General features: G+C 37.0%; 1 protein-coding gene across 13 annotated transcripts in view; it reads left to right on the forward strand.

Moving 5' to 3' along the window:
• LOC129767350 (disco-interacting protein 2) overlaps window positions 1-26146 on the forward strand; it is a 274317-nt gene that overhangs the window by 153564 nt on the left and 94607 nt on the right. For 8 of the 13 annotated variants that reach the window (XM_055768109.1, XM_055768111.1, XM_055768110.1 and 5 more), the window contains exon 1: window positions 16173-16639. The exons of 3 other annotated variants lie outside the window; for them this stretch is intronic. The gene's annotated coding sequence lies outside the window, so the exon portion shown is untranslated. Of the gene's footprint in view, window positions 1-16172; window positions 16640-26146 lie in introns of those variants that run through there. 2 more of the 13 variants (XM_055768117.1, XM_055768118.1) reach the window with 1 other exon arrangement.

Below are 26146 nucleotides of genomic sequence, written 5' to 3' on the forward strand. Positions count from 1 at the left end.
ATCGATCAAACCAACGCTGTGCTGTGCGAATCGTTACAGTATCGGTTCCATAAACTACACGATTTTTTTTCGACCGCCTTCGTTGCAGTTTTACCTCGCAGGTAGTAAAAACGTAAAATATGGCGAATTTCTTACTTGGTGGACTCCATCTTTGACGCGCTATAACTTAAGACTGAAAAGGACAATCACAACACTGTCAAAACGACACTTGTAGCACAGATTTTCGTCTTTAAATAGCCGTATAGTATGACCCGATGCGATAAGTACAACACAAGATATGTTTAGGTGCTGCCATATATTTACAATATACGACATTTCATTTTCCCCAACCCAATATAAAAATGGATTTCTGTCTGTCTGATTCTTATGGACTCGGAAACTACTAAACCGATCGTCACGAAAATTGGTATGTAGGGGTATTGGGGCCGGGGAAGGTTTTCGTGATAGTTTGAGACCCCTCCCCCTTCTCTAAGAGGGGGCTGCCATACAAATTAAACACACTTTTATACATTTCTCGGGAATTGATCAAGCAAATCAAACGAAATTTGGCATATGGAGGTTTTAGGGTGCAATAAATTATTCTATGGTGGTTAGACTCTCCACCCCCCTCTCTAAAGGGGGGCTGCCCTACAAATGAAACTCAAATTTCTGCATTATTCGAGAATTAATCAAGCAAATGAAACCAAATTTAGCAAGTGGAGGTTTTACGGTTCAATAAATGTTTTTACGGTGTCCAGCGTCACCTCACGACCTGTTGAACACTATTACATTGTATTGGATAGTCTTAGCTCTGTCGAAGCTATCCGTTCAGTGAGGCCGGAAAAGCACTCGCCGTACTTCCTTGAGAGAATACGAGAAATTTTGAGTGCTTTATCCAGACGCTGTTATGTCATTACCTTTGTCTGGGTCCCTTCACATTGCTCAATTCTGGGTAATGAGAGGGCTGACTTATTAGCAAAATTTTATCTTATATATAAAACAATGTTTTTCCCACGAACGTATAACTCATCATCACAGGAGAACGGGTGATCAGACCTGTGTATTCTATATTTTTTGTGAGTTTGTCTTCATCCAAATTAAAATGATAGAATACTATTTGAGAAAAAAATTAAAATTCTAAAAAAATTACTATGCATATAGAAAACAAGGATATTTTAAATAAAAAGCGAAAATTTGAAAGAAAAAAAAAGGTACGCATATGTATGTTTCGCCGTGAAAATCATCATTTAGGTCAATTTTTCAGATCTGAACGATAGCTCTTATAGTGAACCATATAAAAATTCAGAAAAATTACCATATTTTTTAATTGTTATCTTATCTTAATTTGAGGAGCACAAATTGGACCAATCAAACGTAAGATTTAGTGCGTTTAGATAATGTGTGGCGTTTTATAATTATTCAATTGTTTGTTCCAAAACCCATACAATTTTCTTTATTGTGATAGATGCATAGAAATAGTTCCAATTATTTATGCAAACATATTTGCAGACTATCAGGAAATGGGTTCATTGCGTTCGAAGTCTTTCATTATTTCTTACATGTTAAGTTTTCAGATTTTCATTTGGCACCCCACATATTTCTGTTAGATATAGTACTACGTCAAAACACGAAAATTGTCACAATTTATAGTAAATGTTATAATTCTTGAAAAAAGGGCCTTCAGACAATATAGTCACAATTGGTCAGATTATATTGAAAAATATATCCCCACCGAATGTTTCAATAACATCAATAACATTGCACATTTATTCTAAGAGAGTCTTGTAGGGCCGATATATACAAATAAATCACTTTTTTACAACATAATGAATAATTTTACTTGTTTCTCTTGTAGTTCTTCGGTCCTCATCATTTATTTTGCTTGAACATTGTTTTATAAAAACATTAACATTGTTTCTTTTACATCACAGCAGTGGTAACAATTGTCTCTTTTTCAAAGCCAATGATCCCGAAAAGTGCGCTCATTTGCATTTGCATTTTTCAACACAATCACTCTGCCCATTATATTGTCGTACTTCCGAAGCAATTTCAACATGAGACAAACCTCTCTGTATACCGCTCAGAAATATTCCGCTGTATATCGGCGTAGTGTCGTGATTCAGGAGTTACTTGTGCTCCCACGTTCTCGGTAGGGGTATCCTTAGTGCTGCACACTTTCGGCCCATCACATCCTGAAGCGCTGGAGCGGACACAGCAAACGCAGACACAAACCAGTGATAAACTCCGAAGAATAAGAACATTAACCAAAAACGGAACGGGCAAAATGTGATCGTTACAAACCGCCATTACCGCCGAGAAAAACCTGTTTTCCGATCCGTCGTCGGAGGCATCTCGTTCCTGTAGAAATGCAAGAGCTTCGACATGTTTTCTTCTCGCCGAAGAAAAGAGTAGATAAAATATTTAAATTCATGAAATTACCCACAACAAAAAGTGGTCCGCCGGTGGATGTCGTTCTCGATTCTCGAAAGGCGTTTAACCGGAGCAGAATGCTTATTTAATTTTAGAAATGATTCAACATTGTCGTGTCCGTCCAGAGAGAGGACTCTTTATGAAACTGGATGAAAAAGAAGTATAATGATGCAGCAAAGGACAGTGAGATCACCGGTTAGAATAATTGTTGTGTTTCAACGTAGATTACATTCTCTCTCTTGATTGGTATTTGTATCGCCGCGCATGTGATCGCGATGCAGAACTTTATTAATAAATGGTCGTATTTTACATTCTAAGCAATGGAAAAGGAAAAACTGCCTTTACATCGTGTGCTGGGTTAAAAATAGCAAACTCGTTTACGATAGCTTTGCCGAGCCGTGCAATCAATCCCGACGTCTCATTAGTTTTGTACAATAGGCTTGCTTTTGCTGCAGGAAGAAGTTCCTTTGCCAGACGCGATTGATAGCAAGTCGTTGTCGTTCGCAGCTTTCGTAGCAGGAGTTATGGAAAAGGTATCTGACATTTGTATTGAACAATCAAGCAAAGTAATAGGCTGTTCTCCCACGAATGGGGCATTAATTAAGTGTCCTTCTTCCTATTATAGTCGATCACGATAAGAACTGGTTTGATGGTGGTTGCAGGAACATGTCGGGGCTTTTGATCGTTACTCTCTTAACGCATGTTATTCTTAGTGGGTGCGTTGGTTGAGTAATCGGAATTAATTTTGCACAAACGGCCGTCGAAACAGGTAGCCAAACGATGCGATGAATATTCACAGCTATACAATTAGGACAATTTCCATACAGTTTTGGGGAGATGAGCAGGCTGTAGCGAAATTTGAAGTATTTATATGCGTTAGGAATTAAGTTATTGCTCCAGAAAATTCAAGTAATCTAGGACCAAAACGTTGAATGTTGACGAGACGGAATGTTTCGAATGAATTAGAAAACCGATTTAAAAGAAATATTCAAGGCAAAAATAAAAAAATAAAAAATATAAATGTTTTGTATAGAAGGGGTGCTACACAAATTGTCATTTATCAAGATTATACAATATTTCGAATATCTGAGCCGGTACAAATTGCTTAAACCTATTGAGAATTTATTATAGATGGATAATAAATTCTCGGTTTCCGTTCCGTCGTTGATTGTCCGCGATTACAAAATCACATCACTTATTGTAAGTAAGTTCAGTAAGTTCTTTGTACAACTTCGCTGGCTCAGGTCAATCACGGAGTGCAACTGCGAAAATGGGTGCATATGAACCCTCAACCTAGCTCTTGAAGCGTCAGACGAGTCACTATCGGAGTGAGTGTGTCCTGATGGAACGCTCTTTAATTAGCCATAGCCATAAATCCCTTTAAAAAATCTCATACTCTGATCCCGAATTTAATTCCAACTCGTATTAGGAGTTGGCAGCACTTTCTCAGGTAACAGTGCAATGATATGGGTGTAAGACATTGGTTATTTAACCATCTATGTTTAAGTGACGAACCAGTTGAAATGTGATGAAAGTCACTATAATAGAGAAAAAAAAACCATCTTTGTATACTTTAAATATTAAAAAAAAATTAGACTGCCTTTTTACCAAAGTTGTTTTTCTTATTTTTTAGAAAAAATTATAACTCAAACACTTTAATTCCCACAAAATTTTGGACAAAGAATGAAATGTACGAAAAATTCTTTCATATTTTCTTTGAAAAATTACCACAAATGTTTAACTCGTAACATTTTAGTGTGTCAATAATCACTGCAAACTTTTCGCTATTTTGCAACACTTCAAGAACATGTCAAACGCGAGAATTTACATACAGAAATGTTACGAGTTTTTTCAGAAGTCTTTCTACAAAGATGCCGTATATTCCGGAAGCTATGAAAGATAGGATGTTGATGTCTTCGACAAAAGTTTATATTTTAATAAGATCTAAAGCATTGTCGAATATAGTGTATTCGACATAGTTATCTTGACGTTGAACAAAATTAGGGTTAGTTGTAATTTAAGGAAACGTTAAAAAGTTGTTAAAAAAAACGTTTTTGAGAAAAATGAATTTCAATTTTTAATTATATTTTTTTTCAATGTGTGTATTTTTGTATTGAAAGTATTTTTTATGAAAATTTGAAAAGTTTCCTACATTTCATTTTATTTACCAAAACTTGGAAGGTATTCTAATGATTCAGTTATAAGTTTTTTGTGAAAAAAAAGAAAAAAAAAACTTTGGCTCTTTTCAAAAAGCAGTCTAATTCTTTTTAGAATATTTCAAAGTATGCAAAGTTTCTTAAGTGACCAATGTCTTCACACCCACAACGTTTCACTCTAATCTTAGATATTGCTACCAACGGCCAGTCGAGTTGACATGAAACTCGTCCATAACTCTGAGCCTTAACTCCTTAGCCTATATTAATTTTTTTTTCCAAAATATATATTTTTATTAAGGCTCATATGGCGTTAGCCTCACGGGGCCGGGAGTTCAATACAATTTTTCTTATTATCTATGTTAGTAATATGTAACCGATTACTCGCGGTTGGCTCGAGGTTAGTATTACAAGTGTTTTCGTAATTGGGATGTTGCTGTCTCCAATGCTCTGTACGTGTGCCCGACACGGGATACTTCCTATTGGGATGCAGCTGACCATTAATCAGCAACGCCCCCTAGTCTGTACCTCATATCTAGCGTGGTGCGTCTTTCTCGACTCGAGGAATCCAGGATAGAATGGTCACTAGCCGGCGCAATCATCAGTTCGTGTAGAGTAGAGTCATGAGCGGTACAACTTTTGGCTCTTGTTGAATGATCAGTGGACTGCACAACCTTTGGCCCGTGTGTCTGTAAAGAGTGTGTGTATGTATTGCCGCGACTAAGTAAAAGTTTATCGATCGGATAGGAGGGATATGAAACGGGGACACAACGAAGGAAACATCATTAAACGTTGACATCGGCGTTTCTGAGGAACAGGTATAGATGAAGCAGAAGATCAGGATCACGGCCTAAGATATCCCGGACGGGGATATCCGATTGTCTGCCTTGTGCTCTCAGTGCTCTAGAGAGCTGAGAGCGAGCAGCATGGAACCGGATATACGACCAGACAACATGCTCGATGTCGTGGTAGCCATCGCCACAATCACAAAGATTGTTTGCTGCGAGCCCAATGCGATAGAGATGCGCGTTTAGGTTGTAGTGATTGGACATAAGCCGAGATATCACGCGAATGAAATCGCGACCTACATTCAATCCCTTGAACCATGCCCTCGTCGAGACCTTAGGGATAATCGTGTGTAACCAACGACCGAACTCATCTCCACTCCACATGCGCTGCCAACTTACGAGCGTATACTGACGAGGAATGTGGAAAAATTCATTATAAGCAATTTGCCTTTCAAAAAGAGTGCCTTCTGAAGCGCCCACCTTAGCTAGCGAGTCCGCTTTCTCATTCCCCGGAATCGAGCAATGAGAGGGAACCCATGCTAAGGTAATCTTGAATAATATTTCGACCAAAACACTCAATAGTTGTCTTATTCTTGTTAGGAAATAAGATGAGCGTTTATCAACCTTCATTGAGCGGATTGCCTCTAATGAGCTGAGACTGTCTGAAAAAAATAAAATAGTGGTCGATGGGCAATGTTTCAATGATCCCCAGTGCGTAGTATATCGCACCCAGTTCAGCAACATACACGGAACAAGGATCTTTGAGTTTGAAAGAGGCACTGGAATTTTCATTGAAGATGCCAAAGCCAGTGGACCCTATATTCATATTTGAATTTAAATAATTCTTAATATATCGTAATAAGATGTTTGTTTGCATAAATTGATTAGAAATGTACTATGCATCTATCACAATACATTTTTTGGGATGAATAATTGAATACTTTGGGATTTTGGGATGAAAATGCCAAGCATTATGTAAAAGCGCAAATACCAAGTTTCGATAGGCCCAATTTGGGCTGCTCAAATTGTACCGACCAAGAAGAGCAACTAGAGTAGTAGCGGAATCAATCGTTGCTATCCATCGTGCATTTGGTACATATGACTGTTGGTACTTACAATGGTTTTTCTCAATATAATGGGTGCGTGAAGAGAAAAATTGTATAGTAAGCCCCACCCCTGGATGTCACAAGGGTCAAATTCAATGAATTTCGCAGGTCCTTTCTAAATCGATGGCTCATATACTAACCTAACTGATGGTGAAAATTCGGTCCACACTTTTCAGGGACACCGAACCTTTCACTGAAAAGCTATTCTAAAAAATATCACAAACATTATTCTCATTATATAAAATTAGTTATATCTCGAGAACGGTTAGTCCTAGGATAAAACATTATATGTTGTTTTCCATGTAGAATGCATTGCCGATTTAATTCTTCATGTTTCTTATCTCAAAAGTTTATGATTTTCCAAAGTACTGAACATTCATGAATAATTTCATAAATTAAAAAAAAATATTTACATTTTGGTGAGTCCAACATGGCATCACTATACGTCAAACTTCGTTAAATTGTAGAGTTTTCGAATAAACATTTGTGAAAAACTATCGAATGGAAGGGGGTATTTTAATATATGAAAGCGTTTAACATCAAATTCAATTTTTGAGTAAGATTTCTAGACGGTGTTTAAAGTGTTATTTTTCCTAAATAGTTCATAGATTTCCCAACAAACACTATATTTTATCAACCATCTGGATTTCTTGATTTTTTGAAATAAAGATCATGATTTTGAATACTCCTTTGTACAAAATCAGTTTGTTTTGGTCATAGAAATTGGTCATATAACAACGAAAATCATGATTTTGGATAGCTGCCATCACATGAATGAAATTTCGAGAAAAATCGGACAGTGAATTTCTTATTTGGTACCTCATACAACATTTTCCGTAGTATCGCTGATCTGGTTTTGGGCAATTTTCATGTGCCTACCCTTTCAGATGCTTTTCACGTGAAATACAACTAGTTTCTAAATGGATATATTTTTCGAGGTGTTATGACTATTTGAACGTTGACAACATTTTGCTAAGTGCTTTTTTTTTCGTCTGTCCCATGTATATTTGGGCAAAGTCTAATATTCATCTGCCCTCGTAATTTTTGTTTCGCATGGAAGCTGCAGACTCTTCATGCTTCTACAGGGTGGCCACCCATTCGGGAAAAGCGGTAAATGCGGGAAAAAGTCGGGAATCAAAATCCATCGGGAAAAATGCGGGAAAAAGTCGGGAAAGGCTTCATTAAGTCGGGATTTTTTTGTCCAGTGTTTTTTCTGCACTCTAAAATGTGACTGAATGTGGTTTAGCGCATTGAAATGTCCCACGAAATGCTAAAATTTAATCTTGAAGGACGTCTTGTTTTTATCGCAATTTGTTTCTGTCTCACTTGAACTACCTTCATTCAACCGATACTTTGCTTTAAAATTTTGTGTTACGGCAGCATCGACAGGTGGAAAATTATGTTATGGGAAATTATGAAGCCCGAACGACTGAAAGTGAAATCTAAATCACTTCTTGAACTTGAACTCACAGTAACCATTCTTCTGCTACCTATAAATCTAGAAATTGGATTCGCAACGAAATCCGCAATCAAAACAGCACGGGATTCCATCAGAATTACCGGTAAAGATTTCCTAATATTTCATACTAGTTCCAGTTGAGTTCTACTGCGAATTTTTGAAGAAATTGTTCATACGATCACCTTTGACATATCCCATCACTCGTTACCTACGTGTATTAACCCGGATGTGGTTTCCTACATTCCGGATATAGCGAAGAAACGGATGAAGTTATGCTTGGATGTATTCGTCGATAAACAACATTTGCCTGGCGCTTGTGCAGATAAAATAAGAATAAATAGAGTAGTGCGGGGCAAAAGTGCGCATTGGTCTTTTTGAAACAAACGCGCATAAAAAACCAGCAACAGTGTATTCGTTTGACACATTATTACACCAGCAGTTCACACATATAAACGAGATACATTTCATTAAAGTGGCGAAAAGTTAAACTTTTGCGTTGTTTTGATCTATTTTTTTTAAAGTTTTGGGGATGACGATTTAGTTACCTAAAATAACTGGAAAGTTCGAAAATAAATTGTCAAGGAAACCTTCATTCTATAGTAGATAATAATGCGTATTCGTTTTTGTGAAAAAAATCAAGAGCTTTTTTTAGAAATTCGATTAGTTGTAAAATTGCTTGTGGCACAAAAGTGCGCACCAGCGTTTTGCTCTCAAAGTATTCATAAAATGTTTTCAGCCAATTTTTTAACGGGGCTCACTAGAAGAAAACTAATTTTAAGAAATGCACTACAGAAATGCAAATAAACAATTGCTTAAAATAAATTTCAAATTAAAAATGTTTTTATTTCCACCGTGCATTCAATTGAATAACGGTTAAGTTTCGTTTATGTTTTCACAAACTTCAAATAAAAATTGTTTTTTTTTCTACAATAAGTTTCAAATAAATCAGGTGAAGGTTATTAAGTATTGATAAACTTGATTTGTCAATAAAAAAAATCTGTTTCAAATGTTGGACATTTTATAGTGTCAGTCTTCTCCCTCCCAAAAACTTTCAAATGCTCAGAAAGAATTGATAGTATAACTTTTGGTTTGTATTAACGCTTGATCAACATAATACGATCCATTTACCTTTTTTTTCTTATGGCTTTTTTTATGGCATCCAATAGAAACATTTGTATTTTTCAAGAAATAGTAGTTGATAATTGAAATGTAGATCCAGCATATGGGTCGAAACAAGTCTTCAAAATAAACCAAGGCTTTGGAGTAAGAATGGGACTCGTTTTAACCAAAAAGGAGTCAGATTCAGGACCATTCAAAAGTACCACTTACTTCGTGTTATTTACATCATCTCGTTTGAAAACATGAAACTTTTTGAAATCTGAGTAAGTAGAAGTGGGGTAGATCTGATACGTTCTAAAGAGGTTCAGGTCACATAGTCCAAAAACAATCCCCGTGAGTGTGAATGCGAGTGTGAACATTGTACAATATCCTTATATCCCCTCCTTTTCCAAAAGAAACTATGTCACCCTTCTAATCTCGAGTCGACCGCGAGTAATCGGTTTCCTACTTTATTAACCCTAGATTTAAGGAAACATGCAGTATATAATAAAAGTATAGCTAAGAGTTCGGCTCCTTTAAACCTATGTAACTGAGCCTGTAAAAATAAATGACTTAAATAAAAACAATCCCGTCCGCATCTCCTGAGCCGTACATCCGACCGAAAATCTGTTGCTGAGATACACACAGTTCTATATTTTGTCATATGTAGAACTTGGAAACAATAAAGTAAACATATGTTCGCAATTGGGTTTCAAAAATCGATTATTAACTAACGATACAATATTCAATAATAATTGAATTTTTATTTTTGAGTATCGGGAATTTCGTGAGATCATGCGGGAAAAGTCGGGAAAAATACGGGAATTCAAAAATTGAAAACGAGTGGCCACCCTGCTTCTATTCTTATTAAAACTTTGACGAAACTTGCATTTAAAACTAAACATTGAATGTCAAATATATCTACAAAATTCTAACAGTCTGGTGTTCTGCATCGTTGAATAGCCAACGCGTGATTTCTTTGCATTTAACCCAAATAAACGACCATCAAACCTACATCACACACCTATGGGAAGTCTAGCCACAGCCTCAGCGTAAATCTTATTCCATCTTCCAACTTAATTCCACGCACGCTCGCGATGCACTGTTATCCAAAGCAGGCGGAAACGGCGGATTTCGCCGTCTATCAACACTCCAACTCGGTCAACTGATACTAATTTTCCAGTAGCTTGTGTGTGCATCGAAGCCATGGAAGTCTCGGCATAGTTGGCCGTTGGATCTCCAACGCCAATCGGTAAAATTAATTACGAGGAATTATAACGCATTCGGATAGGTAGCAGCAGCAGCATCATTCCATGGCGAGTCATTGAGGCGATAATGGGCATCCCTTCCGTTCCTATCTTTGTTTTGGTGCCGTAATTTTCGCTAACTAACCGCTGTTCATGTTTTTCTCTCTATTCACAGGTAAGCGATGCCGCGTCATGTGGATGCAAGTAAACTGCAGGTGCCCTAGCTGCTGATTGAAGTATTCAGGCGTTAAAACAGTTGAGTCTCGTGAGTCAACTCGAGCGCTGAAGTAGGTCAAACATAAGTGTAAGTGTTTTAGAAACTTCAAAGACCAAAAAAAGGATATATCCTCACGCCATCAGACTGACCCGTATGCCTGTAAGTCTGTGCTAGGATGGGCAATATGCAAACCTCTCCGTATTGCGTAACTGTCAAAGACTAAAGGTCTCAAAAGTCAATGAAACGTGAAATTGTTTCAACGTAAACATGTCACGGAGCTATTGTTTTATGATTAAGTATGTGTGCCAATTGGATTCATTTTCATTCACTAATTCACTAATTAGTGAAGGGAATTGTTATAGCTACACGGTTATTACGGTTCATTCCGTCAATAGCAGATCTCGATGGTTATAATCAACGACGTTTTCCGAGTATTGTGTTTATTTTCGGCTCCGCAATTAATACAGCTCATTTTCTCCACCTTACCCACATTTACGGCAGGTTTCCGACTTGTTTGATAGCATTCTGCTTCCTGATTGATATATGTGTGTATACTACAAGCCTTTCTTTTTGGCAGCGTTTGCAATTTCATCATTTTTCTTCGAGCAAGTGTTTTGCATTTTCCCTTTGCTGTCTTGATTCGCGTGTCCGTTGGGTTAGCGAAGAAAACAACGCAAGGTAAGACGACGACCAGCGTGACCAGACCAGATCAACGCGAAGGTAGCTTTGCCGCCTGATACCTACACTCTTCCCAACCTGAACCCAATGGCCATCGTCGGTTCAACTTAGCCAGCCTGCCTGCCCTCGTCGGACACCGTGCATCCATTCGTCGTAGCCCGTGGGGCTTTTTGATGGCAGGGAGCGCAGAACGTGGCGAAATGTGGAAGAAATTGAACACAAAAACAGGAATGAAATTATCGAAATAACAGGTTTCTGTCCGCGAAGAAATCGACCGACGACGACACGTTCGTCGCGTTGTGGTTGTGGCGAGGTAAATTTCGTGGTCCCCCGTGGAATTAAGGGGTACACCTTCGGGGTTCGTCGATCGGAACGGCAAGGACCGGTCAAAACACGTTGGCTGGCTGCTGACGGAGATGAAAATGTGGAACGGCACCCGAAGACCGAAATAAAAACAAGATCTCGTATACCTGGATGCTTGGAAGAAGAGAGTGAGAGTTTGTGGAGGGTTTGTTTTCGAGGCAGAACGTGGCGCATTAATATCCCCGGGAGAAATGACACTGAGCTGGCCACGACGGTAATGCTGCGCGGCCACTTGTAGAAATATGTTGGCAAATTCGCACCGATTACGGGCTATTGTGAGGTATGCTGGCATCGTTCTGAATCGAGTGAAAGGCTACTTCTGCTCAGCGCGGAATTCGGCACAAAAGGTGAAGAATGTACAACAAAAAAAAAAGAGAGAACCGAAGAAATTTGTTTCGTTGGGTTGCGTTGCATTCCTCTGGTTTGACACCAATTGACTGTGAACAGTGACCGAAACATTGGTATTTGAAATGAGTGATTCGAAAATCGATCATTGGAATGATGATTTACAGTGGGCAAAACCCCATAGAGAGACCTTGACTCATAACTGTATATTGAAGAAAAAGGAGTATTGCATTTTGTGATGAGATGTCTTCAATTGGAAATTTCTATTTTCATTTCGAGCATTGATATTTAAAATCATCCATTCCATGCCAAACCGATATAGTAGTTCTTAGATTTACGTCAAAAGTGGAATTTTTTTCTTTATCGCAAAACATTGGACCCGTTTTTTAATTTTTTTTATTAGGGTGCCAATTTTTTTCCACTTTTTCCCAAAAATGGCTTTTTTCAAAAATTAATAACTTTTGAACCACTGAACCGATTTAGTTGATCGACGTGTCAAATTGAAGCCAATGAGCTAACTTATTAATAAGCATTTATTAAAAAGAATATTGAACGTGCAAAAAAATTGGATTTTATTTTCGTAATTATTGATTGTAATTGTTTTTTATTGTTTTCATGGCTTCGGACTTGTGGGCGCATTTTTTTTTATATTTTTCTTGAAAGCTGAGGATTTTTTACATAATACATCTCGATATTAGAGAAGCTCTGTTTCATTCTTTTGTTTTCAAAAAATGAAAAAAAAAACAATTTTTTCGAACCACCCTAAAATGGAAATGGACACCCTATAAAAATAAAAAACGGGTCTGATGTTGAAAATCTTAGAACCACTATATCGGTTTGTCATGGAATGGGTGTTTGGTTTTGCTCAAAATTCGTATATTTAGTGTGAAATCTTGAAAAAAAAAGTTTTTTGTGGGTTTCGAGGTTTATAAACCAAAGAAACCCTAGCTGTTTGTATTATTTTTGAAAGGTTGAGTCTTTTTTACATAACATAAAAAAATTGTTTTTTTTAATATTTTGATTTTGATTGCGAATACCGTCAAGTCGCCATTCACAGTGCATCGAAATATGTTCCAATATTTTTTTGAAATAATGAGATGTTCAAAGCCATTTTTTTGCTCGGAATCCTAAAATCTCTTATTTTTTTGAGAATTGTTATGCTTGGTGAAGATATTCTATGGTATTTGTAAAGTACGATTATCGTTTTATTATTACATTAAAGACTAAAGTTACATCAAATTTACTTAAATGCACGGTGAATGACGACTTAACGGTATACTCATTTAAAAAAAATGCGGCTTTAGTAGCGCTTGACCGCTTGATTCGCTTATGGCTTATGGCTTATGGTAATTTTTAACAGTTACAGTTTAGGGGATATTTTTTTATAATGGACAATATCGACAAGAAAACAAAAAAAGAAAAGGAAGTTCCTAGAAATCATTTTATATCATCTTTTTATGCCCCATCTAAAAAAAGGCATCAATTCTTAGTTTACCAAGAATACAGAGACGAAGAATATGCAATCTTCATATTCCAGAACCTTCATCATCTGGTAATTATCTAAAAGGTCGTTATGCATTCTTTTCTTCGATAAAAGACCCGAAAAACAGACAACAGCTGCATGAAATGTGAAAAATATGTTTGTTTCGAGCATGCAGTTATGTTATGTTCTGATTCTTACTCCAATGAAACCACAATCGATGAATACGTTTTTATGTTATTTTATAACTCTTTATACTTCCTTGGATTATATTCAGTTGCTTACTTTTAATTAATAACAGTGGAAATTTTGAATTTCGTTATTTGTGTTGGAGTATCGAAAATTACTCTGTTTTGAGGAGGCTGAATTAAAACATAATAAAGACGAAGAAAACATATTTTTTTGAATTTTTTCATTCAATCATACCCTCTTCTTCAAATAAATGCCAATAAAGCCTGAAAAATACATAATGGCAACATTACAGAGAAGTTCAATTTTCGGTCTGTGACACCGTGCGCGAGTATATGTGTTATGATTTTGCACGCGAGTACAGGAGCGTTAATACGTATGAATGCGCCTCGAGTTATGCAACCAACAAATCAAGTGGTGTGACGTTCAATTGATATATTTTATTTTTAGTGGCCGTCTTAACCCCGGTATGAGTCGACTAGAAATGCCTCAATAATACAATGAAATCACGCTTAACTTTTCAATAGGACCTATCTATCTATTTTTGAAGATTTTGCTTGAATTTTCACCAGGAATTGTTTATATCGATATTGCAGCCAAATTAAGAAAGATAGAAGTTGTGCGTCAAAGAACAAATTGTGGAGCGGTTGAAGAACTTCATTTTAATTGATAGAAACAATCTAGTTTAATATAACTTTTTAGGATAAAATTAATAATAACACATTAAAAATTATTAACTTTAAAGTGTTTCACTTCCAAAATGTTATTAAAATTCACTAATTTAGTTGTTCCACTACTATATCCTGTACTAAATTTTCTCATCTTTCAAATGAAAGTATCAGAATCGTCTTCCGTAGCGTACTTTTTAATGTAGAGCCAGTTTGAGGCAACAGAGTTCGGAACAAAAAAAAAGTTCTGTAAATCTGTCATTGTTGAAATTCGAACATATGCGTAGGAGGATTTTTTTCCATCAAATATGATAGTCTATCACCTCCTGAGAGAATCTGGATAAATTATTTTTTTCCATGTGAGAAAGGTGTTTTCTGACTTTTAGGGGATGAATCAAAAATCAAATCCCTCTTTTATTTTCAAAAAAACGAAAAATACATGTAAAAAAATAAATATAGAAAAAAAATGTTTTGACTCGATTATCCGGAGGATTCGATTATCCGCAGTGAAAAATAATCAATACTCCCGATAACCGAGTCCGACCTGTATTGAGGGAAAATGTTGGATTGTTTGTAAAGATACCTCTATAGCAGGGGTTTTCAGATTTTTTTTATGGCAGAGCACTTTTTATAGCAAAATTATTAGACGGAGCACCTGCATTTTTTAATCAATAAAACAAATCCTATTTGCATTGACATTACTCAACTGGGAGCAACTCTATATCGGTTGCGAATCGCAGTTACGTGATATCTGACCCGGAGAAAACAAGATAAATCACTATATGCCCAGCGAAATTAAATTGAAAAATGGTTTCCTTCAAGGAGGGTTTTCAAGTGGGAGCATTTGCTATAACTTCGCGGTGCACAAATTTCCCGCGGAGCACCATTTGAAAACCCCTGCTCTATAGTTTAGTAAAAATCGAGTAGGCGATTGGATGTCCGATCGTCATGTGAAATAATTCATCATTTTTCGGAATTTGTTTGCTACGAATAATCCAAAATATTTCGATTGGGGTTACCCATTGGATCTAGTCTGGTGATTGGATATGGAAAACCGAGTGGAAACTGAGCTAATCAAAACGAATGAAGAACGAATCAACCCATAAGTAACTGGATCATTCCATGCAGGCACAAAGCCGTTTCATTGAGAGCTTTTTAGTTAGCGTTGATAATCCATTAAACTTTCGTGGACTTTCGTAGACAGCGATCTCCAATTTGAAGTATACCTCATGTATTGGGATCCTCAGATTAGTTGCGATCAGTTCTACTATATACATTTTAACTCTCGTGCACACCTCATCGCATATTGCCGTTGATCTCTGTGCCTCCTTTCTCCACTAACCGCATTATTTTTAATTCGCCTCATCACATCCAAGATGTGCTACTCCACTGCCTCAATGCCATACCGAACATTGAACGCCGCGCATATCCATTGCTGTTTACCGGAGAGGGAAAAAAAGGTATAACTTCAATCAGAGCAAACCGAATCGGAGACGAACACCGCAGATCTTCTTGGGTAGCCGCGGAAACCAGTTTCCAACCACTCGCTCCAAGTGTCCATCCAGTTTCAACACCATCCAGCATCGGGCTGAACTTGGACTCTCTTTCTCTTGCCCAGTAACCATTGGGGTCCAGTCCTATGTTGTGTGGAGGGTACGGTATACCCATGCATGGGATATATTTATGTGCATATGGAAAACGCCAACTTCTTCTCTCGCTCTGTTAAGCATCAAGGAAAAGATCGTTGCTCTTCATCGATCCGATCGTGGTGGCTGGCTGGCTACCTGCGCGAGGATTCGTGTTTTGTTTTGATTTTTCATTCTCGACGACGAGTTGCTGTGTCTCTGTCTAGCTCTCTCTCTCTCTCTCTGTCGTTCCAGCAATGCTCGATCGAGTATGAACACAAGCTTGTGGATCGCTGGGAATTTGTTTACGGCTGTGCAAGTCCGCAAGTTATGATTCGCTCTTCGTTTTTCAGTTCATCGTAGACTCTCGGCGCGATCGGTTTAACTTACTTTTGGTGCGAAGCAGTTCGTTCGTCTTTCGATTTTTTTTTGTGGAATCGTGACACAGAGTGCGTTTCGTGCTATCATATAAAAAAAATATGAAAAAGGATGGAAGTGAGCTAATCATAGAATATTTGCTAAACTGTGGGAGGTTACGATCGACCGGAGGAAGTCCGATAGGAAAAAAGGTCTTTCTCAGTTCTATACGCTGGTAAAGAAGAGAGAAGATTCGAAAGAACAAGTGAACAAGTGGTGTGTAGTGTGGAAGCAATAGTGCGATTGGAAGCGATTTAGAATGGATTAGAAGAGCAACAACAGCAGCAGCAGAATTGTGCAAGCAAGCAGATGATTGTTTTAATTGGAGTTGCGGTTATATAATTAAACTGGAAAACGAGCGGGGGGACACAAGTTGAACTGATCCAACCGAGATTGAGTAAGTGATTAGTGTAAACAGCGTAGAAAATGCCATGGCGCGGTTCATCGGCGAGCATACACTTTTAGCAATTGTGGATTACTTCACGCTTATTGGATTAAACGGCGGCTGGTTGAATTATCCCACCCACAACTTCATTTGGATTAACTCGTTTATCTAAGAAGGAGTGTAGCCAACATTTGGATTATATGGTATCGTTATTAGTCCGTATTTGGTATCAGTTTTGGGGCATAATTTTAAGTGCTCAACTCAAGTTTCCACATCCTATCACACACACACACACACACACACACACACACACACAACTATTTAAACGAAGAAAGCCAATTAAACATTTTCGCAATAAGTGCGCACTGATGTTGCGGAGAGCGAGTTAGGCTGCGCCTCTGGGATGCTGTGGCATGACGCGTAACAGAGCCCAGGACCTATGGCAAACGGAATCGTGATTCGTAAATCGCACCCAACACCCGATGGCGACACCCCTTACAGGCAGATTGATATTTGTTTTTTTTTTCTTTTTCTTCTTGTTCTTTCTACCTCCCGATCGCGTTTGTTCGACGCTTCAACTTCGATGGTACATGAGAGTTGCATCCAGCATCGCTATGTTTGCCAGCATCGCTAGTGCGCTAAGACTGGGGTGGTTATTCATGAATCTTGAACACTTTTTGCAACAAAAGTAGAAGAGCAAAAGCAGCAGCAGCAGGGAGAGGAAAGATGTATTGCCGCGATAAATTTTTAATCGTGCGGTGCCTATTTTTCAGTGATTTTCGTTTGCTCATGTATTCTTCCATTCGAAATCATGTCTCCGTGTAAGTGCCCAATGATGGTGATTCCTCAAAGTAGTGGGAGTGATGATCACGAAGTTCGATCGTCAGTTTAGGTAGACCACCGGCGTCAGGAGCGATCCGGATTTTGAACAGCATTTATTAAATAGGCCATACTGAGTATATCATTGTGGTTTTTATAGTCTTTTTGATCAATACAGATGCTGTAAAATGTTTTTTTTTGGAAATGTCCTATCAGCTCATATTTTCCTTGATCAGAAGCTCATTTATATGTCAGTTCTTTGTAATGTATACGTTATTTCTGATTAACGCTGCACATCTTCGTAGTTTAATACCTACCAGTAGTATAGTACAGGTCGGACTCGATTATCCGGAGTATTGATTTTTTTTTCACCCCGGATAATCGAATCCTCCGGATAATCGAGTCAAAACATTTTTTTTTTCTTTATTGTTTTTTTTTTGCATGTATTTTTCGTTTTTCGAAAATAAAAGAGGAATATGATTTTTGATCCATCCCCTTAAAGTCAGAAAACATCTTTCTCACATGAAAAAAAAATCATTTATCCAAATTCTCTCAGGAGATGATAGACGATCATATTTGATGAAAAAAATCCTCCTACGCATATGTTCGAATTTCAACAATGACAGAGTTACAGAACTTTTTTTTTTTGTTCCGAACTCTGTTGCCTCAAACTGGCTCTGCATTAAAAAGTACGCTACGGAAGACGATTCTGATGCTTTCATTTGAAAGATGAAAAAAATTAGTACAGGATATAGTAGTGGAACAACTAAATTAGTGAATTTCAATAACATTTTGGAAGTGAAACACTTAAGAGTTAATAGTTTTTAATGTGTTATTATTAATTTTATCCTAAAAATTTATATTAAATTAGATTGTTTCTATCAATTGAAATGAAGTTTTTTAACCGCTCCCCAATATGTTCTTTGACGCACAACTTCTATTTTTCTTAATTTGGCTGCAATATCGATATAAACAATTTTTGGTGAAAATTCAAGCAAAATCTTCAAAAATCACGATTTTTACCCCCACTGTACATGAAATAACCACTTAAACTTCACCTTAACGTTGAAAGGTTACATTTCTTCATGAAATAAGTCATATTAGAAATATTAAAAAAAAATCCAAACTGAATATAATCGAGTCAAAAATTGTATATAATCGAATCACATATAATCGAATCTGTATATAATCGAGTTCGACCTGTATTGTATTCTGTTAGTCAAATCATTTCATTTGATACCAATATTGAGGGAATTGCAAAAAATACATAGTCGACCATTTTGTGGCGTCGACCTTTTCGAATTTATGTTGTTCGTAGTGTAGTGTATTCTCCAAATCAAGCCATTCAGCCATTTTTTTGCGGCAGCCAAATTGAATTTTTCAAGATCATGGAATACGCAGTTTTATAATGACAGTAGAATTAAATGTATGTTCCAAATTTCAGATCAATCATTCAACAGGAACGGATTCAATTTTCTATTAATGTGGGACAACCCAACAAACATTCAAACATACATAGAAACAGGTCAAGCTGAATGAAACCATTCAAAAAGTAATTAGTTGTTTGGGGACTGCGGCCATCTTGAAATTGGATTTTTCATTATCTGCTATGTGCTACTAGTCGGGAACTTTGTTTTGATACATTTTTGGCCATTTTTCATAAATAACTGTGTTCTACTAGTCAAGCCTTTTCATTTGATACCCATATTGATGGAGTTCTGAGAAAATAGGTAATCTGCCATTTTGTAGTGGCCGCCATCTTTGATTTGCATTTTTCATAAATAACTGTATTCTACTAGTCAAGCTCCTTCATTTGATACCCATATTGATGGGGTTGTGAAAAAATATATATGGCGCCATTTTGTGGTGGTGGACATTTTGGATTTTAATTTTTCATAAATAACTGTATTCTACTAGTCAAGCCCTTTCATTAGATACCCATATTTATGGGGTTCTGAGAAAATATGTAATCCGCCATTTTGTAGTGGCCGCCATCTTGGATTTGAATTTTTCATAAATAACTGTGTTCTACTAGTCAAGGCCTTTCGTTTGATACCCATATTAGCTATGCAATATAGAATTATTATACAAATTATTGAAAATTTCCGAAAATCAAAAATAAAATACTCCGGATAATCGAGTCTCAAATTCCGGATAATCGAATCCCGGATAATCGAGTCCGACCTTATCTACCAGTCTATAACCATAGCTCCGGTTTATCCCTTTATGGGCATAGCTTCGTAACCGCCCCTTTTGATGTCATCCCACAAGTATGTGATTGGATTTTAAATCAGTTCACTGAGCTTGTCAATCCATCACATCAATTTTACTGTCTTGAAATCATGCTTTTGTACTCGTATATTTAGGATTATGATCCGGATGAAAGGACATTTCCTACTTAGCAAAAGGACGTGACATTTCGCAATAATTCCACATGACCGAATGCGTCCATAATCCCTGGTATACGTTCTATGAAAAACATCTCATCACCATGATTAGGAATAGGAATTATGCACTCTAACAAACATGCGCTAACCATCTGAGCCAAACAATATGGGAAGGTGGCCCTGATCCGTTCCTCTCAATTGCCAGGGCCATTCATATAAATAAAAATGGATCGTCAAACGTGTTGCTAAGCGAGAAATCCGAGGAAGGAATCGTCCGATTTGAGCCGTTTTTATATTGTTGTATTCATCTCTGCCCGTAGATTAATGTTATGAAGAGAAAAATCGGAAAAATTTTCGAAAAAACTCTGAAGGAAAATTGAATTCCCATATGTTTTACAATTACATAGTGAAAGCGATGTCAGTCCATTCGATGTACGCGCTAACGAAATTGATCTTTGCTCGAAAGTGGAAATGGATTTTCAGATGAAATAACGCATTCCTATATATTCTATCTATCTATACAAATAAAAATGAATCGCCAAATGTGTTGCTAAGCGCAAAATCCTAGGAAGACATCGTCCGATTTGAGCCATCTTTATATTGTTGTCTCTGCCCGTAGATCAATATTATGGTGAAAATTTTTTTTAGAAAATTTTGAAGCACTTTAAGGAATAGTTTTAAAAGAAATTAGTTTCTTTATATCCTGCAATGACATCGTTGTTAGTTCAATTGGTTTTCGCGTTTGCGGAATCAAACTTCGTGTTCCACTGGAGTTAAGCGAAAATGGCAAAAAATAAAAATAAAAATAGGAATTATGAATGAAAATTTACTTTTCTGTATCAATCATGTATTCCATGAAACGGAAAAAACACATACTCGGATTGCAAAATGAAAATCACGCTATTATCATCAATCCTGCAAGTCACTGATAAAACACGAGCTAAAGAGAACGTGTGTATATCCAATGCGAATGTTGTTGAAGACATTGAATGTACAGCGACACAAGAAATTGTGATTAGAAGATGAAACAATAATAGGAAGTTCATCATCGACACTCATCGATCATACGATGCTTTCGATCCTCTTCTTCGATGGTACTAACGTTCCTAAAGTTTGCCGTCTCAACGTAGTGACAGGCTCTACAATACGTGTGACCACAGTGCAAGTCACCAGGAATCTCTTCGACGAAAATCCACTGGCCGTTCTGAAGGGACAACACGGATATTGCACGAACTTTAAAAAACGAGATCCCGCCACAGACACTTCATTCATTATGAAAATTATTACTCATTTTGAATTAATATTTATGAACATATGGTTTAAAGGATACAAAACAAGCAATGTGTGGGTTTTTATATGTTTTGTATGATGAGTCGACGTGATCAGGACAACTTCATTCTACGATGTCGTGAGCTATACCAACAGTTCATGATCGACATGTATGCAAAGGTAGAGAGCGAACGACTGCGATTTGTTGGACAGAATCAACAAAAGCGACGTGAAGAAGAATGCATTCACTTGCGAGACGCTATCATGAGCAGAACCAACACAGTCTTTTCAAACAAAAATTATGTCTTTAATGAGCTCCATCACTACATTATACGTATTCGGTCCCAGATGTTGCTGGATGTATGAGATTTAATGGCAAAAGCGAGGATTACCTCATACGCACATTTTAACTTTAGTTTGTCGAAAAAATACGCTCGGTAGCGTTATTTCATCTGAAATTCTATATCCGTCTACTGATCACCTACTCTCCTATGTTCTGAAATCCGACCGAATCAGAATTACCCAAACGAATCGCAATATTGAATTATGTAATCCGTTCAGTTCAAATCCAATTGTGTTGTGCAAATTGTGCATCATGTTTAATTTTTGTGAAAGGAAAATGGTAATGAATTTTCGGATGAAATAAGCACACTTTTAAAAAAAAAATTATAAATGAAGATAGAGACAAGCGAGGGAAAATCTTGAACAAAAATTGTATTTGATAATAATTTAATTTTATGGATAAAGTTTTAGCGGAATTTAATGGAAAGATAGTTAAGTTAGGTCAGGACTATGTTTTCTAAGTATTTAAACAATTTTGAGCAATAATTTTCATGACAGATGAATAATTTGAATTAATTATTTTCATTGCGAGATGAAACACGTCAGTTACATTAATGAAATACATTGAATAAGGAAAATTGAATTGAATTAAGAAAAGTAATTGTTTGTTTTATATTTTTTTTTCGTCGGCGGATCCATTCCTCGGTATGTCAAACACAACTATGAACACATGAGTCACGAACATTTAACTTTGTTTATCGAATGACGATGCGTGTCGTCACTTTCGGCAGCATAAACATCAAACACACTTTCGTTCAAATCGTTTCATTCGTTCTATTCTATCGATCACATTCGATCGATTCTATAGATCGTTAAAACATTTAATCACACTATCAACATATTGATAACTTTTTTATTTAACAAATAACATATCCACTAGCAATAATTGATATGGCAGAACAACGTTTGCCAGGTCAGCTAGTCTCTTATCAAAATATCACCCGTAATTAAAGATTAAAAATGTCGGTCGGATACTTGGAATCGGTGAAAATTGGAAAAAATGTTATCTGAAAAAGATAAGGTGCTAGTCGTTATTAGGAAAAAAAATTGTAAGAGCTTGTATTCTCCGTTTATGCCTCACTTTATTTGAGACAGAAAACTTTCACCTATCCTCTTCGCAAAGTTCATTCTCAATTAGAACGGAAAAGTACTGTCTCGATTCCCCTCATCTATTCTCAGAAATTTTTACATTCCTTCATTTGCCTCTCGGAATGATGGCGATAGAATCAAACTGAAAACTTTTGCTTGAGCCAGCAGTAAAATATAGGTAGATAGTTGAAATCGAGTTACAAGAGTAATTTATAATCAGGGGTGGAGAAATGAGCGAATGAACTTTTCCATACTTGCTTGTATCTAGTACACGACCACATATTTTCGACGTAGAACTACGCAATTATATTATGCAATCCACTTGTTTAGCACTTCGAATATTATTTTAGAATGCATCGAAATTTTTATAATAGATTATGTTCTTCGTTACAAATAAATTGGATGAACGTCCATTTACGTTTGATATGATGCCTAGGACTACCAAAATATGTTAACGGACAAATCGTCAAACGATCGTTGTATTTCACATTTCCCTCTGAAATTATTGCACATCTCATGTTTACGTAGTTCTCGATCCGCGAGCGTTCATTCACCTCTAGTATCTGAAATGACGATTTTCCCAGGATTCTCAGTTTAAAAGTACGTTTTAGGGAAACATATTCCGGTCTGCGCAACGAAATCCGTGTTAGGGAAACACAGCTCAGTGGGAAAAAATACCCCCGACTTGCATGGTTTGACAAAGCGAATTTCCCCAGGCACATTGATTTGGAAGTCCGTGTTAGGGAAACACAGCTCGGCGGGAACAAAAATACCTCCGACTTGCATGTATATTTCCAAAGCGGATTTCCACAGGTACATCGATTTTGAAATCTGTTATAAGTTATAAGCTTTCGAAATACGGGTAGGGTTAGCACACAAATCGGCAGAACAAATATATTGGAAAAAGGAAGTTCTTCCAGTTTTCATGAATTTCAACCGTTTAGAGATTAGCGAATTGTAATGTATAGTGTATCAAACAAATCTTAGCGAATTTCCGATTCGATTGGTAGAATTCGTTCACAGTGAAAATAGTTATTAACGTTAACTTTATTTCATAAAAACGCGACCTGTATCTGATTTGGCACCCTTCCCTTTCTACGTCAAAAATCAAATCTTTTAGGTTGGAATTTGACTTGCGAACTTCAAACATAAAATCGGCGCCGTATGTTTCATAAGAGAAGCAGCGGAACGGACTGAAAGCGTAACCATTGTTGCATTGAGAGAAAATTTATTGAAAGCATTAGTAAATATTTCGGAAGCTTTGCCAACTTTACTTTATTTTCAAGCGAATCATTATGCAATATTCTATTTTTCCTATTCAAATGAAGATCGCTGAACACACCAAGCTTATGGTACCTATCATGTTAATTGTGAACTATAAACTGAATATTTTTTCGTGAATGGCAGAAGTACTAATCGATTTTGTATTTGTTGGTCAAACCTTGTATGGGTTTTCAACGCAATAGCTTCATTTGCGACCATAACACACAGTTGAGATATTTCCACCAGTGTATGGTAATTCGGTACTCGATCGCATGTAATAATAATGAGTCGAAAAGCTCCAGTTTGCTCACTTGTATCTACACCACAATTATCCAAAAAGAAGCTTCAAATTTATGGTTAATTAAACAAACCACGAAATCGAATGTTTTTGATCAATTCAATTCAGTTTCATGAGTACGGTCGCTTACAGCCACATCTGAGTATTTTCGAAGCGCTACGATGACGACAAACAGCGCAGATCAACAAAACGACCTAATTGTTTTCCAAATACACTGGTGCATCAGGATGTTGAAATGAACACCCGCCCGTATATATTCAATGCACATTCATCGTTGCAATCTATGTGTACCAGCGTCGCTCTGCTGCAGTTCTCACATGCCGTCGGATGGTTGAAACCACTTTTTGTGTCTCGCGAAACGACAAACTCGCTGTTTCGCTGTCATGGAGAATGACCGCTCAAATAGATTTTCATTGAACGCGAGCGTCTGTAATCTGTTTTTTTTTTATTTTTCACGCATGATTCACCACGGACAGTTTACGTACCTGTGATTTTGTGAGCTCGAATTTTGCGTGTAATAAACTCATAATTTTTCGTTCCTTCTTCTATTCGATGTTGTTTTCTGTATAAATTGCGGAGATTACTTCACCGACACCACTGACAATAATCACTGCTGTGTCAGAGCATGTTTCCTTGAGCAATGATGTTTTGCGCAGAATGTGATTATTGCGTGAGTACACAGACATGAACCCATGAACAATCTAGTTCTAACAAAGCTGAGGAAAACACAGATGTAATCTTCTCTACACTTACCATTATTGCGTTATTTCCGTCTTTATATACATACCGCAAATTGTGTTCTAATCAATTGAATAGTGAAATGAGCTTAATTACGATAATGATGTTGAGCAAAGATCATTCTACGCTCTCCAAATCCGGTATCGAAGTTATCAATCACAGAAAACGGAAAAAGGCATAGATATTCTTCAATCCATCGGCCTGAAACGTATTTTCTCTTACAAGCAAAAAAAAACGCTATGCTCACATTTGTTTAGACGCAAACTGGCGTAGTAAGTTTCTCTTTTTTCTGCGCTTTGGGGAGGCACATTTCCACGGGATCCGCCAGCAATCGGTCGTTACTTCAATTTTCCCAGCCACGCAAAAATTGACACATAAGCCACCAAGAACAACAAACCATTATGGTTTAATTTTTCACGCCCGTCCGTGGGAGATCCATTTCATCGAGGCGGCGCATAGCTGCATTAATAGTGATCGAGGGTTGTTAATGGGTTCACCCCAACGGCCCTATTCGAACAATGGAAACGCCAATTCATTTGTGTGGGGAAAGCCATTCATCTAATTTGATTTCCGTGTTGATATCCCCAACGATTAGGAAATTATTAGTTAATTTGAAGATGCAATTTTCCGCACATTTCTCAATTCTCTCTTTCTCCAATTAATAGTATTTATATATGGTTCACGAATTATGTGTGTTATTGATAAAACTGACTAATTTGCTCGTTATCTCATGTGTTTATCATTCAATTATTTTGTTTTGTTTCGAATTAAATGTTTCCTCTGTCTATTTTTCGAGCAATAAAGCAACTTGACGCAGAAACTTTTCTCGGTTCAGGTGCTCGTAAAAATTTCATTTTTTGTGAGGTATCTGGGCAAACATTTCACGCTGAATTTGGGAAGCTTTTTCGTTCCGAAACACTGGGGTGTTCAGAATCTCCATGGTATGGTATGCTTCGTCGCCTATTACGATACACGAAAACTTGGGTAAAATTGAGCATAAAGTTTCCTAGCCCGGATGTTCCTGATGTTACGACCTTATCATATTCGTCAGAATCAGCAGATAAGATGAAAGTCGGCAAAATCGACTGGAAAAAATTCCAACCACCCCAATTAACACATTAAGGACCGCACGTTTTGGGGCAAACTTGAACGCTTCATTTGTTCGGATTCCACGAATGAGATCGTTTTCATTCGATGTGGATGAGACGAAGGCGAGCCATCGGTAGGCCTTGTTAGATACTTGGCAAACCAAGCATTTAATATTCAAATGTAGAAAACACGGGTTATTTCATGATCCATCCGTAGCAGTGAAAC

Source organism: Toxorhynchites rutilus, chromosome 2 (genome assembly GCF_029784135.1).
Source record: "Toxorhynchites rutilus septentrionalis strain SRP chromosome 2, ASM2978413v1, whole genome shotgun sequence".
Lineage (NCBI taxonomy): Eukaryota > Metazoa > Arthropoda > Insecta > Diptera > Culicidae > Toxorhynchites > Toxorhynchites rutilus.